This window comes from Colius striatus, chromosome Z, assembly GCF_028858725.1.
Source record: "Colius striatus isolate bColStr4 chromosome Z, bColStr4.1.hap1, whole genome shotgun sequence".
Taxonomy (NCBI): Eukaryota; Metazoa; Chordata; class Aves; order Coliiformes; family Coliidae; genus Colius; species Colius striatus.
In genome coordinates this window covers 54,925,130-54,945,938 of record NC_084790.1, presented here as the reverse complement: position 1 = coordinate 54,945,938, position 20,809 = coordinate 54,925,130, and positions in this window count along the sequence as shown.

Below are 20,809 nucleotides of genomic sequence, written 5' to 3'. Positions count from 1 at the left end.
TTGACTTCTTCAGAAATCACACAGGACTGGTAGATCCCATCCACCAGATAGACTACAAAGCTGCAGAGTCCAGATTAACCAAGAGGAGTTAGTATTTAAAAATACAAATAAGATTGTTGTCCTTTATTTTTCACTCACCAAGACTATAAGCTACCACAGAAATTACAAGAGTCAGGAGTTCTTTGCTCCCAAACACAGATGAGAGACTTTGCCTCTTATAGAGCAAAAGGGCATCAAAATTAGATTTGACTGTGAGAAGATTTAGAGAAAAAGAGAACATTTCATAAGCAATTGGGCCTATTAGAAAGAAAACCAAAGCCAATACACATGGGTAAATATTTATGCCTTTTTGTCAGTGTTTCTGTTTCTCAGATCATAGCAAATGGAGTTGCTGTAAGGCCTTCTGGTAACTGCAAGTGATACCTACAGTGGAATGTGTTCATTACAATCAAACTGTGGAATATAGCATGGCAGCTGATCTTACATTTTAGAGACATTAGTGTTCACTGTAAGAAAATAACAATACTAATACACTTTGAATTAAAAGGCACAGGAAATCCTGATCTCTGTGAATCAGAAGTAATCAGCATTGCACTACTGTAAAAAAATAATGGAAATAAACCCTTCAATTTATAATTTCTCCACTCCCTTCTTCCTTTCTGAAGAGCCATTTCTTACTTTATAAACACACCACTCTCCTCCTTTAGTCAGTTGTCCTGAATGTCCAATTAATGCTCTTATCAATATGGTTTGCCATAACAAAGAATCCATGAGATGTGTGTGCAACAAGAGATGTGCAGCCCTAGTTTGAATTTGTCCCATTGTTTCCAATATAGGAAGTGATTTTTACTTAAAAGCCACCAAACACAATAAATAAACAAACAAAACAAACTCACATTCACTTCACTCTAATTTGTTATATTGCACTGAAATGAAGTCAGAATAATCTTAATTGTTCTGGGCTGTTGAGGGGAACAAAAAAAGAAAAAAGTAGAATTGGTTAAAGCCAAAATATCTGTAAAGTTTTTCCTTGTTGTTGTAGCATAACAAAGTTTTAATTTTTTTTTTCCTTAAAATTTTGCAAAGCTTAAGGAAACGTCACAATGTCAAATATGCACCTAATAGGGTCCAAGTGAGTATCTGTTGTATATATTACTAAACAATTGATAACACTGTGGAGGTTTTTTTGTTCTTTATTTTGGTTTTGTGAAGTCAAAAAGTACACCTACCTTCTTGTACACTAAATAAATTTTAGAAATTAACTCTATTTGAAAGTCACAGAGGTCTCAGGAAGATACAGAAATCAGTACAGAGATAAAAAAGATTCAGATTTCCACTATGCTACTGTTCCTCTATTTGGCTTCTTTTGCTTGAGCATATTAACAGACATAAAGATGTGGAACAATAGAAAATTAGATTCCCAGAAATTTTAAATAACATTTCTTGCTAAAAATTTTAAGTAACTGCTTCTTTAAGCACTTTGTATTATGTGAAAAGATAAGGTAGATTTGTAACTGTAATTTGACACCTGTGTCAGTGTAGCTCAAAACTGTGAGCTGGTGTCTCCTCCTATAGGTCATTCCTTGTAGTAACCAGGTATTGGGTTTCTAGGTATCCGAATAATCTTAGAAGACTTTAAAATTAAAATTATTATTTTATTGTCAAGAATTCAGACAAATTTGCACTATTGCTCTGCACTTCTACCTGACCTAGCAGAAAATCTGTGTTTCGTCATCCTATCATTCCTCTCTGTGTGCCTTTATCTTCTCTCTTGCAGTAAAAAGCCTGGAACTACAAGAGAGAGCATACATCTTTACCAGAAGATCATCCTCCCTCAGCAATCTGTATCTCCTTACATCTGAGGCAACCACCTCTCCTTTGAAATCAAGCTACTTACAATGGTAGGTTACAGTCCCAGTAATCACTTCCATTCCTCTAATCCTAACATTTAAAATACACTCATCACACAAGAGCTAAAACATTAGTCCTTCTTTACCCAATAAACTAAAATATCTTCTCAGTCCTCTTTAATGCACACCCTTTGATGCCTGAAATTACATATTTAAGTCTTGTGGGGAGTTGCAAAGTGAATGAGTGATGTCTGTTCTTGTACTTGTTTCTATCACACCATAGTGCCAAAGTGTTTACAATTTGACTGCACTCCATTTGTAAATAGTTATGGCAGTATTAACTCAATACCACTTGCTGACCATGGTCATGGTTCAGTGACCAATGTATAAAAGATGCAGTGGAATGCTTTAAAGTTTGAGAGCTTTTTTTTCTTTTTTACCACAAGGACCATCTTTAGTCAAACTGTTTCCTAAATTATCCATCAAAACCCATGTGAAGGCAAGCAGTTATTTGTCCCAATGTTCATGAATTCTAAACAGTGGGGGAAAAATAATAAAGGAACAACAACTATGCAACAGTTCTAAAGCCCAGGAAATTTACATACTTACCTTATTGAAGGCAGCAAAATATACCTTTCCACTGACTTTGGATCAGGCTCCAAAAGCAATGTTTAGATATAAAGATAAGTGGATTGAAAATATTCTTGCAGATTCACATACAAGCAAATTACAGCAGGATTTTTGACTAGTGCTCCATTTATATTTTTAACTGCCAAATTCCAATGGAATCTGGGCTAACTGGCTACATTCCTCATTTCCTGTTTCTTCATGTCTAGTTGTTGGAAGGATGCATCCACTGAAGAAAAACAAGTCCTGTGTGTTCTAACCACACTGAAATATATGATTTCAAACAGAAGTTATCTAGTTTCTCGCATCCTATTTTCCCACAGACTAACATTGTGATTCCTGACATTCTTACATTTTTATGATGAGAAATGTATGCTAATTTTGAGTGCCCTTAACAAAAGATGTGAATTAAATATTCCTCAGTCTCAGGGTTTGATAAAAGAGATAGGTTGTGAGGATAAGCAACTTTTTTGTTTCTGCGACATATTTTGCTAAGCTTCCATTTTCGTTCTCTTTGTCAATGCTCTGGACTCGAAATTTTGCACAAGACACAGAAACTGACTATAGAAACAGTGTAACTGCATTTCTTTTTATTCTTTTGAAGTTAGTTCTTGAGGGCTTCTTGCTAATAAGTTTGGTAGTACAGGAAGGTGTTTCAATTGCAGCCTCAAAGGCAAACCTGATACTATGAAACCCATACAGACAAACTATGTTATGGTAGATTATGACTGCTTGCCATTTGAAATGTCAAGGGGACAATCTTCATGAGAAGGTCTTCATAACTGGGACTTAAGTAAGCCTCTGATATGAGTACTATAGTCTGCAGAAAATACCATCATGCTTAATTTTGTGTAAGACTTTGGCCCTTGAATTCATACACCAATTTTTTACTCAGGAGCTTGGAAGATATGTGGTTAGCGGTCAGGCTTAACAATCACATAATCCAAATTAACCCACATTACATTAACTAACGTTACTCAAAACTTTAATAAATGCACAATTGGTAATACAAATCGGTCAATGCTGTGTTAATACTTTGGTCCTGTTTGTGCTAAATCGCTAGTAGTATACAAAATGTTTTCATGTATCTAAGCAGCCCATAGATATTTATTACAAATACAACTTCGCATAAGAGGTAAAACTTTGCTGCCAAGCTGTAGCGTTAAGATTTGCAGAGATATCCATGTCTAAGTGTGCACAGAAAAGAAGCAGCAGAATAAATTGCTGACCTGTAAGTCAGTACCTCCGAGAGTGATTTCTACTGATGGGGATACACTTGTTTAGTAGTCTTCATCATATAAGCTGATAAAGACTAAGAAAAACCCAATCACAAAACAGGACAAATATAAAACCAGCTACATGCAATCTCCCTTACACAACAAGCTCTGTAATGTCCAACGGAAGGATATGGGAAGGAGGGTGGAGTTAGAGGATTGCTCTCCCATGGGAAACAATTTCTTCCTTCCAGCCTCAAATTCTCCCAATTCCCTCACACTCACTTATTCTCTGACCTAAGCAGAGCTTCTTCTTCTTCTGTGTGTTTTTAGCTCCTACGTGTACATTTAATGAGCTCTACAACTTCTCTTGGTCTTGATTTTGCTGCTCAAAACAGCCAATCCCCTTCTGTTATCACCTGTAACAAACAAAATTCATTCTCTGGATATGCCTAATTTCTGTTACTGGCAGCTTTTGAAGCCTACGTATGTCTTTCTCAAATAGTGTTGAACAAAATTTATATGCCACATGAGGCTTTGGTAATGGCAAGCATGACTTCATTAATACCTTCCTACTTGTAATGGAAATATCTCATCTGCTATATATTCTCCTCATCTACAATGACTGTTCTAGGATCAGATGTTTCACTCTGGTCCCTTATGTGTCCTCTGACTCCAGCCAATGAATCTGCTTCTTTCCTTTAGAGCAAAAACATGTTAAGGACTAGATACAATGGTTTTATTCATTGTTTCAGTGCATTTTGTTTTGCTACATTACTTCAGTTCTCTGGAGTATTCAATTTTTCCATAAGACAGTTTGTTATTTAGGCTTCATTTAAAGGCCTATTCAATTTGTGCCACAGCAAACTCTTGTAAGTACATGCCTACTTTTGGATTTATTCTACTGAAATGTAAATGGTATTATTTATGAAGTGGAAAAAGAATTAAAGAATTGCAATATGCCTAGGGAGAGGAGTCTAGAATGTGATGAGCTTGCATGGAAATCTCAGCTGTGGTGCCAAAGCCTCAATGTAGCTGATGACTCTTTTTGTTTTTCATATAAAGCATGTGTGCCCAGGGTCTATATCTAAATATGACTGGGAGATTTTTATTTATTCTTCCTTTCTGTTATTGACTTGTTCAATAGCAGTTATTGCTAGTAAAAATTGTACCCCTAAAACTTCATCTGTTTTACCTTTATGTTGTTAATGTTGCACACAGATAACAGCAAATAGATAGGAAGGAGGTGGTGGGTGATAGGCTTTTATGTTTGCTTGTTTTCAGATTTGCTATTCAGCATTCCGATTTTTTTTCTTAATAAATTCTCCATGTCACTTCTCTGTTTATTTCTATAAAATTTATTCCTGATGGATACGTACATTCATTTCTACTTTTTTAGGAATTTTTTTTTTATGTCTTAAACTTTATTCATATGGTTCAATAACACTGCAACCTTGACTCCCTTTGATGAGCTCTTATATATATTAGTAATCTCAAAGCAAAATGACTGCATGGACAGTTTAGTAACATTGCAAATACGATGCAGAAAGAAAGAAATTTCTAAAATCATGTTTCTAGGCTAGTCTGGGTAGTTGAATATAATGTTGTAAGAAGCTTTCATGTGGGTCAGAGGGTCTTCTGCCTTGGTATGAATTTCATCTTTTAAAGCATGCATTATTTTTCCCATAATATGCTGCAAACAAGCGAGAATATTTTAACAGAGACGTTAAGGCAGCTAGAATTCTTATAATATCTTAATTCAAATGACATTTAGATAATGAGTACTATTTGGGGTTCAGAGCAAAGCCTAAACAGTCTACCTGTTATTTCTAAAAGGTTTCAGATACAATCTTAATAAATGAGTCCCATTAAATTTTCAGCCAAGTCTACATCTTGTAAAGAAGTGTTTGTTTCATAGCTTTTCAATGTGTTAGGAGTGATTAAGACACAAACATTATACCTGACAGTCAAGTTTCTTTACTTTTTTGACTTACCCTTCAGAATTATGGATTTTTTTTTCTGTCACTATTTTTACACTGGAAGTGAAAAAATTGTCCAAAAGCAGAGGACTATCATTCCTTCATGTGCTCCAATTCAGACATGAGGAACTGGACCTGAGGAAGGGAGTTTTAAGTAGCAATTCACGACAAAAAAAATATTATGAAAAAAGCCTTAAAAAACACAATCTCTGAAATCCATTTCACTTAAATTGAGAGTTTATACGGGTTTCTATGCTCTGTAGAGAAAGGAGGATCTCAACAGGATTTAAAGGAAAATTCCACTGTTAAAAAATTGAAGACTGAATGCATCCATTAATCAATTCAGTGGTGAGCCTGAGAAGGTGCTTCAAGCTTCACCTTTTTAAAAAAAAAATTTGTCTATGCTCATGAGGCAAACCTTTCACTCTGTCAACTGATTTCGGATTCAAATGACTGAACTGCATGTTGCTTTGAGATGTTACTCTCAGGAATGTCCTCTCATATCTGATAAAAAGGAAAAAGATATTAATGTTTTTATACTGATTAAAAATCAAAAAAGTATAGATTTTTTTTAAAAAGCACACAACTTAGACTTCAAAAATATTTTTAAAGGACATTAACTCACTCATTTTTTGTTCCTAAAATTTACTAGGTCAGTTTATATTTTCAGTTCCAGTTTGCATTCACTAAAATAATGAGTTCTGTGTATAAGAACCAAAGCTCAAAATAAGTACTTTAATGGTCTAAAATACATATTTGGATTACTTCACATTTTCTTGTTTTTTCAGTGTGGAACTTACTACAATGATGTAAAACACTGTATTGGTAAAGTAAGCTGCTTCAAATGGCAAGTAAGTATCTGAGTTGGCCTCTGATATCCAGCCTTCTTCGTAAGTGATTACAGGACCAAAATCTGGGACTAATCAGGAAATATTTATACTATATTCACAGGAGTCTGACATATTGCTTCAGCAAAAGGTAAAACATTTGAAAGGCACACTACCTTTCCTCCCTGGGCAAAGACATATTTGTTGGCAGGAAGATGTAGTGAGAAAGAAACTCCTTATCTGTTGCTCCTGCTTTAGGCTTCTTTCTCAGAAAGACTTGTTTCTCTAGACCATGAGAATCTGAGGTTTGTGGGACTTTCTTAGCTTGGAAGAAACAAAGAGGAAAAACATTCTCCATACATTCAGAGAATCTAGTAGAACAGATACAGTCCTGGAAGTACCCTGTAATTAGTGGAATCAGGTGCAGTTTTACTCTTAACCTTCACTTTATCCAAAGATGACCTTTTTTCCTACCTTTTTTTTGTTTTGGTTTTTTTGTGCAATAATAACTTAATAAGCCTAACATGAAGTAGGGAACTCCCAAACAGAAGTTGCATATCTATCTGTACTAGCTTTCAAGTATGCTTCAAAGTGGTTTAGAGTTAGGTTTTTAGGGTTGATTTGGAGGTTTTTTAATCATTTGTTACAACATATTTTTAACCATCCCTTAGTTAAATGTATATGTAAATGTACATGTATATGTAAATGCGTACATAGACACAAACTGGAACATGGGAAGTTTCAGCTGAATATAAAGATAAACTTTGATTCTGTGAGGATGAGGAAGCCCTGGCACAAGCTGCCCATGGAGGGTGTGGAGTCTCTATGGAGATTTTAAAACTCAATGGGACGCACTCCTGTGTGCCCTGATCAAGATGAATCTGCTTTAGCAGGGCGCTGGACTGGATGATCTCTAGAGGTCTCTTCCATCCCCTACTATTTTATGATTCTGCGTTTCTGTTATTGTGTGCATATATATGGACCATCAAATTCATTTAACACATTTTGTATTTCTTATTATGGCTGCTTCTTAAGCTTTTGTAGAACATAAATTAAATTGAAAAACATACTCATATACAGATATTTTTTGCTTAGGATTGGAAGCTGGTTGACATCTTTGAAGAGTTTGTTTTGTGTTTTGTAAGACAATGAACAATTACATGGATGTATAAATAGTGCATCTGAAGGCCACCAGTTTATCATAGTGGAGAAGAAGTATTATAAGTAAAACAGTATGAGGATAATGTTCTCTTCTTCAGGCTTTAAAGTTTTGGAGAAAGCTGAGAAGCTTTTCACCTATCACACCGTTCAAGGACCCATTTCCTATTGCAACAATTGCTGCTGTTGACTGTCCATTGCAGAATAGACGTTGCTGGCTATGGAGCATTGAATTACTCTCCCTGCTTCAACCCAGGGGCTGACTTTCATGCATAATTTAAGTTTTACTATTTTACTAGGTTCAGCATTAGTATGCTAGGCAGAAAGTCAGAGATAAGCTAGAGACCATTTTTCATTACCTCCCTTTAGGTCAAGCATGCTGGAGAGAAAGATTTTTAGTCTCAGTGTATAGGATCGTAAAATATTGATTCACTACTGGTTTAAATGCACATTTAGAAGAGTGTGAAAGGTATTATTTTGTATGCTCTTGTGGCATGAAATATGACATGGCCACAATTGACCTGTTTACTCAAATGGTTAAATGAGGATCTCATGACAATCAATTTCAGCACGAGTAAAAAACTCACAAGAAATGAAAAGTTGGTGTCCAAAGACTTCCTATAGTTACATATATTACTGTTAATGAAGAATGTAAAGTTTCTTTCCTCTTTGACTCTTCTCTCACCTTCAACTTCTGGCCTGTATCAGAGCTAACAGAATCCTTATTTGCCAGTTATTTGTATTCTTCCAAGAGAAGCAGAAATCTCTTGTTCCCATGTAATGTTGTGTGACAACCACTTATGCTAGTGTCTGTCAGAAAATATTTTTCTAATCTGCTAAGAAAATGTAATTTCTCTACGCAGGAGATTGTTCCACTTTGCCATTTCTTGTCAGGCAGAAAAAGATACAATTTAAAAAACATTCATTAAACAAAATTTTAAAAATTACCCGTCAATTATTTTGAAATTATAGAAATATTTTGCCTCAAATATGTCAAAGCATTTTACTATAGTTAATCCTCCTAATAGAGAACATTGTAGTGAATATTACATATGTCTAAAGGCAATACTAACGTTATACCATGGGTAGAGCAAAGTAGATAATTCATAGTAAGATGTGATGTTTCACTGAAGCCAAAGAAGACATAGTGCTTTCTATGACATTTTTAGATAAGTGGGACATTTTCCACTGACTTTGCTCATTCATGTTGACAATAATATGAGAAAAATAAATTGAGAAAAGAATTCTAGATTATTTAAAAAAAAAAAAGAAAAGAAAAAGGGAAAAACCTTTTAAAAAATTTAAGTTTTACCACTATTTAAAAAAAAACCCAAACATTTTATTATCCATTCCAATATACAATACAAATTTCAAAAGTGAATGGTCCTATGCTAGTATTTAAAAAAAAAAAAAAAAGAAATGAGACAATAGTATCAAACCAAGATCACTTATTTCACTTCTCCAAAAGGGTTTTGGAGAACCAAATATTTTGCTATTGATGAAGTAAACATCAATGAACAAACAGTATATTTACATTTACATTTTCATCTCCCTTAAAATCTTAAAGTAGCATATTACTAAAGAAAATTTTCTTTAGAATTTTTTTCAATTAGCAGAAAGTTATTCCCTTCATACTTTTTCATCAAGCTTCATCAAGGATCATACAAATTATACCAATTTACATGATGGAGATCATCACATAGATTTAATTCTGATCTTGAGGATACAGTACAGACATTGATTTCTACTATATCTGATTTCTTGTGGAAATGACAATGTAATCTTATGGTATCTTTACAGTTAGTGTGTTCTGTGTCAAATAATCCCTAAGAACTTCTAGAACTATTGTTTCACCCTTTCTTTGCTCTGTAGATATTAACAGAGTTTCTGGATAAAAAGAAATTCCTTAATTTATTCAGATATTTCACATAAGGTAAGGCTTACATGGGGAACCGAACCTCTCCAACAAAGTGTTTGGTCACCATGTGGATGGTGATGGGAGCCTCCAAAGCAAGGGTCCTTTATGACAACATCTTCAACTGGTTCAGAGGAAATTCTCAGTCTGCCAGTTGAAAAAATTGATAGGAGTATATTATATGTATGTGCTGGAGTGGCTACATAAGATTGCAGGTGATTTGAACTGTAGGCATCTATCTGACCAGTTGGAAAAGTTATATAGAAGGCATCTGTCAACTCATGCATGTCTAGGAAAAGATTCTACATTTTCTATATAAGTTGGTTATTTCTGCAACAAGAGCTACTTGTTGGGATGGCCAAATGGTTTTGAGTCCTTGAGGAAGGACTGCTTGAAAGAAAGTCCAGAACTGTCCGTCATGTTAATCCTATACTTATTCTGCACCAAAAAAATCTACTATTTTGTTATGAAGGTGTTTAAGACTTCATAAGATGTTTAAGACAGTCAATCACTGAATCTCATTGCCACAAATCAGTCCTTTGTCTTACATACACAGAAACTAGCAAGAGAGTTGATAATTGTTACAGGTACAAACAAGGTCCTGGTACATACATTTCACATTTTGTGGAAAGAGGTTGGATAGAGGTGAGAAATGTTATCAGAGTACTTTCTGAAGGAAAAGCTGAGTTTAGTCATTTTAAGGGAAATAGGATAGTTTAATCAAGCAAGCTCTACCTATCTTTGTGTTATACTTCTTTATTTTACAGTTCATATAAGAATTCTTATTGCAGAAGGAAATCTGGGACAGAGAGTGTATATGACACCTTTACTCGTTCAAAGTCAAACTAGTCATTTCTTTAGAGTGTCATGGGTTTGTGAGGACCCACCTTTTTGCTTGGTAACGGATGGAGGGAGCTGCAGTACTGTCCCAGCAAGCAGCTCACGAAACATCCCTGGGCTCTGAGGCAGACCCACCTCCAGCTCAGCCAGGCCTATCTTGCACCTCTGTGATTATTATGTAAGAAAGGAAATCTGAGCAGGAGGAGGAGGTGTAGGAGTGGTACAAGATGGAGGTGACCATGCAGATCCCATAGTCAGAGAAAGAGGAAGGAAGAAGGATCACAGATTGGAGAACCCTCTGCAACCCATGGCAAGAATGCAGCTGTCCCCCTGCAACCCATGGAGGACAATGGCAGACCTGGATGGGCAAGAGACTGTGTGAGGAGACGGCCATGGCGCAGGCCGTGCTGGAGAGCCTGCAGGCCGCAAAGCAGACCCTCATCAGAGGCAGAGAGGAGTGGCCCATGCAGGGCTGCCCAGCATGTGAGAGACCCTGCACTGGTGCAGGGATGACTACTGAGGAGCTTTCCTGCCTTGAGGAGAGACAAGCTGCAGGAGGCATTGGGAAAAGACTGACTGAAACCCCCATTCCCTACCCTCATTGAGCTGCTCAGGGTAGGAGGAGGTAAAAACCCTGGCATGCAGGCTCTGATCTGGGAAGAGGGGAGAGGTAGGGAAAAAGGTGGCCTCAAGGGCTGGTTGTGCTCTTCATCATTGTACAACTCTGTGTTTTTTTTCAGTTTGTTATACTTTTGTGGTTTGAGTTTTGGTTGTTGGTGGATTAAAGTAATTTCTGTTTCCTTCTCCAAGTTGAGTAGTCTTGTCAGTTTTGCCTGGGACCATAATTGAGTCCTCCTTGTCCTTAGGGCATTTCAAAGGTGCTTGGTACTTATGGCTGGTCCTGGCCCTTTGTTCCTAGATGGGCCTAACCACAACATAGAGTGACAGCTTACTTTGGTATGTTTTATTTTCAGTAGGTGAAAATATGGAGGCTGGAAGGGAGGAGAAAAGGAGAAAAGACATGGTGACTATTTCTATTGAAACACTGACTACATTATTCAGAAGGCATACAAAACACTGAGTTAGAAATACAAATGTATAATTATATTATCTCTTTGCCCGGTCTTCTGAAAGATTGATGTTTTGGAGGAGGACAAATAAAGTATCACATGGTAGTGATTAATAGTTATAAAACATAACAGAGAATGAGACAATGTTTAACCTCATTATGTATGAAAACATGGACTTAAACATGTCATAAACCAGATCTGTACCTTATATTGTAAAGAAAAGGTATATTATCAAACAACTGGTAGTGATTATTCTAGTGATGTATATAACCTTTAATACATTTTTTTTCCACTGCAAAATGAAGTCTCCTGGATTTCCCTGCTACTCACTCACCCACAATTTAAGGTTAGTTTTTAATGGATGCTGCTACTTGCAAGTTTGAGGCAAGTGCCAACTGAACTGTCATTCCTCTTTGAATTTACTGATGAAGTTAGGAACTTAGTGTAAAAGAAATGGTTAGAACATAAAGACCAAAAGGAAAGTTATAATGGAAAGCTGGAAAATACATAGCCAACCTTGCTCGGAGAGCTAAGAAAAAAATTTCATGGACCATGGCAGGGATAGCACTAGTAATAACGGTACCAACAGTATCAAAAGTTGTAGTGAAAACATAATTAGTTGCTGTGTGAAAGATCTTAACCTATGACAAGCTCTCCGGTGAGGGCATGACTTTAGCATGCATGAAAGTGAGGGGCGTAGATGAAGAATTTTTCAGCCTCCTTCAAGCCAAAAAGGTGCCTGCTCAGCACGAACATCAACTCAAACCTGCCCTTCACTGGGATCTGCTGGCCTCTAGAAAGCACTGCAAATTATACCATGATTGATATGAAATGAAAGAGTGACACAATAGACACACTACTCTTCTGAAGTCCTCCTTTTTGACACCAAATTAGTAAGTACAGTATTTTCTCTTTTTTGCTGTGACCATAATGAAGCCTGCCTACTTGTGACTATCCGCAAAATTAGACAGTACACTGGGAGAGCTCTACACAGCTGCTTACAGACCATCATGAAGACTGGGTATTCACAAGCCCAAATACTGGAGAGTGACCTTTGCAGTTCACAAAAACAATTACAACGATAGCACTCATTGTCCTTATTGTTCCCCACAGAAGTATAGAGGCTGTGGTTGGTGAAGAGCCACCCTCTGCATCTGAGAGAGTGAGAAGAAATTCTGTTGCCATGGTGTGCAACCACTTTTTCATAAACGTTTCAGTAAGGTCATGCCCTGCTTGATTAATTCCAAGAGTTCACATTCATCTACTGCCACACAGACAGCTTACAGCAGATGTTCACTGAAGCCATTTCATGCTGACTTATAACCCTTCCCTTTTGTCAGCACCTAATACATTGAAATGGTTGTATTCTGGACACAAGTAACCAGTAACCACCCTCTGGTTGTGCCTGCAACTTTGCATCGCAGCTGCCTTGCACATCAACTAAAGGTACAATATTTTGCCCATTTTGAATAACCACAGATTCAGTCTTGTTCAAATGTTACAGAGTACTTGGACCTACTACATTTTTCTGTGCAATTTTATATAGTTAAAAGTAGTATGTGCAAAAACACAAGAATGACACAATTTCTGAAGAAGCTTGTATACACAGTCCAAAGACAGGGCAATAGACAGAAGAAAGTGGTTTATACCATCAAGCTGACAATCATAGGAGGAAGGGAAGGACCAGGAAGGGCTGGATTTGTCCTATCTTTTAGTTCACCATAGCCTGTGATGTAATGAGCAGAAAGAACACTTGCAGAAGAATTTGTGCTGCAGTACAGAGGAGAGCAAAAGTAGTCGCTAAGTGTCAAACTAAGAAAAAAGGGATTCTGCTTTTAGATTTCTTGTCACTTATGAAACTCTATGCTTCTGCCTAGATGATACAGATTATTGTAATTATGAGAAATTTTATTTGCATATTTCTTATCCATATTTTTCAATGAAATTCAAGGGCAAATTCTTGAGATATGAGTCTGTCCAAATTAAACTAAACCAATGTTCACTCATTTCCCACTGAGGTGATGAAATCATTTTAATGTGACTATATCTGGTAATTACAGAAGGTTAGTAGTACTCTTAGGAATTCTGTCTTGACTGAATATTGTGAGTGGAAGCAATGTCAGATGAAAAAGTAAAATTGTCATTTCCATTTGTGTTTATGTAGATAATGTCTTCATTTTTTTTTTGTCATTTTCTGACTCAAAACTAGATTTCTGAAAATCATGCTATTTAATTACAGATTGTTTCACCCCTCAATTCAATAATCTCTCCTCTCCTCTCCTCTCCTCTCCTCTCCTCTCCTCTCCTCTCCTCTCCTCTCCTCTCCTCTCCAGCTCAATGTTCAATTGCCATTTGTCTTTTACCAGGAGCAGAGTGGTTAAAAGATCTTGTCGTGCATTTTTGTTACATTCTCTGACAAGTAAAGCATTACTCCATACAAGTTCTTGCAACTGAGGGCAGAATTGGACCTGAAGGGCATCTGTATCTCAGATGCATCCAGTATCTCCCGTTGTCTTCTGTGTTCATAACTAGTCAAAATGAGAAGGGAGAAAAGAAGTAATGACTTATTTCCCAACAATAGTATCCTGTGGGCCTTGCCTCATGTGGTGGTTTAGCCAGGTGTCCACCAAGTCATAAAATCACTCCCCCTCCTAAACTGGATAGGAGAGAGAGAGAAATATAACAAACAGCTTGTGAGTTGAGATAAGGATGGAGAGATCTCTCAGCAATTCGCGTCACGGGCAAAACAGATTCAACTTTGGGAGAAAAAGGGTTTGATTTATTAAAGGAACAGTAAGAATAGGGAGACGAGAAATAATACTGAATCTTAAAAAACACCTCCCCTACCTGTCCCTCTTCCCAGGACTCTCCTTCCTTCTCTCCCAGCAGCACAGAGGATGGGGGTTGCAGTCAGTCCATTACAGATGGACTTTGCTGCTGCTTCTTCTGACGGGGAGACCTCCTCACACTTCCCACTGCTACAATCTGGAGTCCCTCCCACGGGAGACAGTCCCTCACAGACTTCTCCAATGTCGGTCCTTCCCATGGGCTACACTTCCTCACAAACTGCTCCAGCATGGAGCCTCCTACAGTGGAGCTCCTCACACCCTGCCCCAACATGGGTCACCCACCAGGAGAACAGTCCTTCAGGGACAGACTGCTCCAGCCCGAGTCTCTCACAGGATCACAAGTCCTGATAGCAAACCTGCTCTGGCATGGGCTCCGCTTTCCCCACGGGCTCCCAGGTCTTGCCAGGAACTTGCTCCAGGGTGAGCTTCCCACAGAGTCCCAGCCTCCTTCAAGTATCCACCCTTTCCAGCATGAGGTCCTCCACGGGCTACAAGTGGATCTCTGCTCCCTGGTGACCTCCATGGACTGCAGGGGCACAGCTGCCTCACCACGGTCCTCACCACAGGTCACAGGTGAGTCTTTCTTTCAGGGCCTAAGCTGCCATTTTGCAACTGCACAACAACTTCTTCTCAAATATGTTATTCACAGAGGTGTTACCTCCATCATCTCCGTTGGCCAGGCCTGGGTCAGCTGCAAAGTCCATCTTAGAATTGTCTGGCCTTAGCCCTGTCAGCTACAGGGGAAGCTTCTGGCAGATCTTTGTTTAAAGAAGCCACCCCTGTAGCTTCCCATGCTATCAAAAAGCCTGGCCCAGGCAAAACCACTACAACCCACCACACAAACCTGCAGCGCAGTTCATAGGGCTGGACTCAGTCTCTCAGAGCCCTGCTGCAGATTGACAAACATGCCACCTGCCAGCACCACCCAGAACCACATTGAGATCAGGACATACTATGTAGCTGTTGCCCTGTTTAGACATCCCTAAATCAGACAAAGCACTGAAGTTGGTGATCTATCCAAGCCATGGAGAAAGATCTGCTCTGGCTTCAGCTGGATGGCACAGCTAAGTGTGTGACTCCTCAAAGTATACCCTTATGGGAGGAAAAGGCACTTGCTGAGACACAGGATGCGAAATAATTTTTCTTGCTGTTCTTGCAAGCAGTCGGTGTCACGGCCCAATTGTCTCAGTATCATGAGAGCAGCTGCAGCGGAGGACTCCAGAATGTTTCTGATACTGCTGTGCTGTGCTGGCATCCTCATGAGGCTGACTATTGTGCAAAAATTGTTAGCGACACAGGAAACTCTGAAGTGAATGCAAACCTTGACTAGACATTCCTGGGAAAGGAGAAAGCCTAAAAAATAAAATCCTTCTTTTATTGATGAACTTGCCAGGGTTGATTGAAGGTATGACTCCAAACCTGCACTTGTACACTAGCACAAAAGCCTCAACACTCTACTTTCTCTTTCCTGGAGTGAATGGTAGGCTTCCTTTTTTTTGCATTGTTTCTTCTTGTGCCTTCATGTTACTTGCTAAAAATGAATTCGGAAAGTGAACCTGTGCATTTTGTAGGGTGAGCTGGAGGTCATAATAGTTCCCTGTGGAAATAAGTCCCAAAAATCAGCCCCAGCTGCAGTTAAAGCTCTTGCTTTGTGTTCATCACTGGCAGTGTTATCACCCTCAGGAACAAAACTCTTGAGACAGGTCATAGATGCCTGTTACCTGAAGGTCATAAACTCTTTAAATAAATAATCATTCTTTCAAAATCTTTCTGACATTCAGTGTAATTTTAAGCAAGAGAATCAACCCACTCCATCACACGCTGAGCTTGTTTTTGTCAGTGTGTGTTCCTAATCACTTACCAATTACTTATGCAAATTGGAGAAGCAGATGCCGAAGGTTGCTTTCAAGGCTGCCTTGCAGGGGCCCTATGAACCTGACAGTTGTGGATGTCCATGTTTTTTTCATTTTTTTCTTGGAGTTTGTTCTTTTTTGTTAGAGGATACATTGTAACTTTATAAGAAGTTTCTTCATTTCACCTAGACTCCCAAACAGCCTGGAAGAATTTTCTTCTGTAAAAAGCCAGCAGCTGATCATTATAGTGTGAGTAATCATAGAGAAAAAAAAGTATTCTTGTGAAAAAAGAAGAGCAGAGAAATATTAAGACATTATGAGTGTAAAAGGCTTTTTCATTTAAAACTAAATTTTGCTTAGCTATGACATTAAAATTCTTACCTAGCTCTTCTTGTATGTTCTGAGTTATTTTCAGGGCTAAGAGTGTATCTTCCTCCTCGTGTTTCCATTTTGTGCACATCTTTTCTGCGTGTGGTTATATCATACCTGCTATTTATTATAAAAGTATGAAGTGTTGTGATTAAGTATTAAAAGAGCAAAGGAGTGATCAAAGCATAATCCTTTAAGTGTGCTTCTTGCATAATTATGTCTAATTAAATCACACACAATGTATGCACAATTTTGATGTGCTGCGGTGACCAGTGACAAGTGAAATTCCCTGCAGGAAAGGGCCTTTGCAGATTCTCTGAAACCCTACAAGGAAATCAATGCCGTTTTAATCTGAATAAGATATCATTCCTGCAGAGAGGGATCTAAGCAAGCCTGCAGAAAACTGCTGATTCTTTTAGTAAAGAAAATGTTCTCCTGCTTTGCCATCTTAGTACTGTGAAGATTTTTTTATGGAAATTTGCAAACTAATTGTTTGATATATAAGATATTTGTATATTTTTAGATGTGAAATGTCAGTTTGAATGTTATATCAGGTTAAATACAAGCAATAGAAAGATTAATTTTTTTTATCTGATCTTTTGAAGATTAAAACCAATCCACGCATAATCCCTCCCTGCTAGCCAGAATGCATTTTTTAAATGTTCCTTTAATTATCTAAACACAGGGACTTGCACATTGTATAACATCATTTGATCGTATCTAAAACATTATTAATATATTGCTGTTAGAAAATGCAGGAAAATCCTTCCTTTTCATCTTCCTGTGTGCTTACTCCTCTCTCTCCTCTACATATTTAACATTTTTACTCTCTTGCTCATAGAAATAATGTAATAACAGAATGTTTTGCACTTTCAGTCAAAGGATCTCAATGTCCCTAATAAATTCCCAGAAATAGAGCTTGTGACTTTTCTGATTTTAAAAGACTTTTTGGGAGGTAAGGAATGTTATCTTGTGGAAACTGAAAGACTTTGGGAACAATACAAGTTATTCTGACAAACTTTCAGGTTTTTCCTTTTTGTTTACCCAGCTCTTCAGGCAATTTGTTAGATTTTAAGTGTCTTTCCTTATGATACTCAGTAAGCCAGTAACCCCACAAGCCCACTTTCCCAAGTTCTGGGAAGCTCTACCACATATGCACAAAATATTTGTCTATATTTCCGAACACCTGGGGCTCTAGGACAGTCTTGCCCTGCCTTTCTGCAAGTCTTGGTATTTCTGACACTCCCTCCCAGAATCTATCTCCTGTTTTCCTTTAGAGCTTCTTTTCCATGAAGAATCACTACTAATTGATCCAAAATTCCTTTTGAGATATTTTATGAGACAGAAATCCTAATTTTCTGTCTGATCGTTGATGAATTCTGTGTATATTTATTCCTTCTGTCTGGGAAATACTTCATCAACTTTTTGGTTTTGAAATTGGTATGAGCTTTAAGACTTTTTATGTACTTCATTGTGTAAGGCAGATGTTCTAATGATTTGTGCAAACCCTCTGAGTGAGATATGAAGATCTGGGGAGCTAATACAGCCTTGAATAGAACAAGTTTTGGTACACTTCATTGGCTATTGAATAAGGGCACACAGGAAGAGTCATAGTTTAAAACAAAAGCAATGAGGAAAGTCTAGAATGGTCAACAACATGTGGTAGAAATCATTATTCTCTTCTTGTGTTAGTGCAGTTCAGGAAGACCTTTGTCTTCAGGCTAGTACACTAGCTTATTTACTCTAGAGGATAATTAGCTTCTAGTTTAAGGTTGTTACTGTGTTAGTAGTCATATCAATGCAATTGTCTTTCCATTTCTACACTAGCCTTCAAAACAAAAAAGTAAAGAGATTATGTGTTTTGAGAAAGCCTTAGAAAGTGTGGTTTTCTCAGCCATAATGTTCTGCTATGGAAACTGGCTCTTAATATACTGTGTTCTTGAAACCAGGAGTCATTCTTTATTGCATGCTAGTCATGAGCAGCCTGCATATGTTTTGGACATGCTTCAGCTGTGGAACTGAAAATTCAGGAAATCTCCATGTTGATTGATCCTAACTCCTTATGGAAAACTTGTGTAAAAACATCTATTTATGGACAGTGTCATGTTCTCTAGACTATGTTTGTAAGATTGTTACAGGTAAATGAAAAGCTAGGGTTAGTTTTGACTGTCTTCTTAGCTGTATGGAAGAGCCTGAGAGAGAGAATTATTTCCTGCTCCTCTTCCATTTTGCCATGTTCTCACCTAGTCAGAAAAATCCTTTATATTTTCTGTGATAACATTTTGCATTTTTTGGTTAATCAGTTGTCAGACACTTTACACACCCTCATTTCCCACCAGTCTCTATAGCAGCTCATCCACATGCAGTCTGGGAGAGAGCAATTAAGCAAAGTGCCTTGGTGACTAACATGGGAGATGAGTGAGTCTCACTTGCCAGGCAGAGTGGGAAGGTCTGAATCTTGGATAGAGCACTGACTTGTCTCATCTTGATCATGTCTTTAGCAACCATTAATCTCAGTTTTCTGAGTTGTGTAAAGGGAATTCAGTATTTATTTACCTAAAACTGGTAAGCTGTTTTGCATAAGACCACATACAGAGTCATGCCCTGATTAAACCTCTTGGATTCACTTCTGTTTTCTGTGGTTTCAGAAAGTGGTGAGCCAAGACTGGCTATATGCCAGATGTCCACTTAGCTGCTCTATCTTTCTTCTTCAACTGGACAGGGGAGAGAAAATACAATGGAAGGCTCATGGGTCAAGATAATGACAAGGGAGACCACTCACCAATTACCCTCAAGGGCAAAACAGACTCAACTGGGGAAATTAGTTTAATTTATTGCCAATCAAAAGTCAGATAATAAATAAAAATAAATTTTAAAACACATTGCCCACCCTCACCCCCACCTCCGTCTTCCCAGGCTCAACTTCACTCCTAGTTTCTCTGCCTCCTCTGTTTGCGTTGTACAGGTTAGCAGAGCATAGGGCTTGCAGCCCATTCATCACATATTTTCTTTGTCACTCCTTCCATCTCAAACTCTTACTGCTGCAGCATGGGGTTCTACCTATGGGAGACAGTCCTCCAAGAACTTCTCCAACGTGAGTCATTCCCATGGTCTTCAGTTCTTCACAAACTGCTGCAGAGCAAGGTACAGTCATTCAGGAAGAGACTCATCCAGAGTGATCCCCCCATAAGGTCACAAGTCATAATCTCCTTTGAGCAAACCCACCCACTCCAGTGTGGGGTCCTCTGTGGGCTGCAGGTGGATCTCTGCTCGACAATGACCTCTATGGCTGCAGAGGCAGGGCCTGTCTCACCATTGACTTCACCACAGGTTGCAGGGGAATCTCTGTTCCTGCACCTAGAGCACCTCCTCTCCCTCCTTCTTTGCTGACCATATCTGTAGAGTTGTTCCTTTGCATATATTCTTACTCTTGCAATCAGGTTTTTCTTCTTAAATATGTTATTACAGAAGCACTACCATCATCTCTGATTGACTCAGTTTTGTGCAGCATTGGGTGCATATTGGAGCCAGGTGACATTGCCTGTACCAGACATTGGGAAAGCTTCTGGTGTCTTCTTGCTGAAGCTCCCTATGGTGGTTTAGCCCGATGTCCACCCAGTCATAAAATCACTCCCCCTCCTAAACCGGATAAGAGAGAGAGAGAAATATAACAAAACGGCTTGTGACAGAGAGATCACTCAGCAATTGGCGTAATGGGCAAAGCAGACTCAACTTAGAGAGAAAAAGATTTGATTTATTAAATAAACAATAAGAGCAGGAAGATGAGAAATAAAACTATCTTAAAAACACTTTCCTCCAACTCTCCTCTTCCCAGGACTCCCTTTCCTCCCGACTAGTGGCACAGGACATGGGAGATGGGAGTTGTGGTCAGTTCATTCCAAATGGACTTTGCTGCTGCTTCTTCTCATGGGGAGGCCTCCTTATACTTCCCACTGCTACAATCTGGAGTCCCTCCCACGGGAGACAGTCCCTCACAGACTTCTCCAATGTCGATCCTTCCCACGGGCTACACTTCCTCACAAACTGCTCCAGCATGGAGCCTCCTACAGGGGAGCTCCTCACACCCCATCTCAACATGGATCACCGCCCAGGAGAACAGTTCTTCGGGTACCAACTGCTCCAGCCTGAGTCCCTCATAGGATCACAAGTCTTGATAGCAAATCAGCTCTGGCCTGGGCTCCTCTCTCCCCACTGACTCCCAGGTGCTGCCAGGAACTTGCTCCAAGGTGAGCTTCCC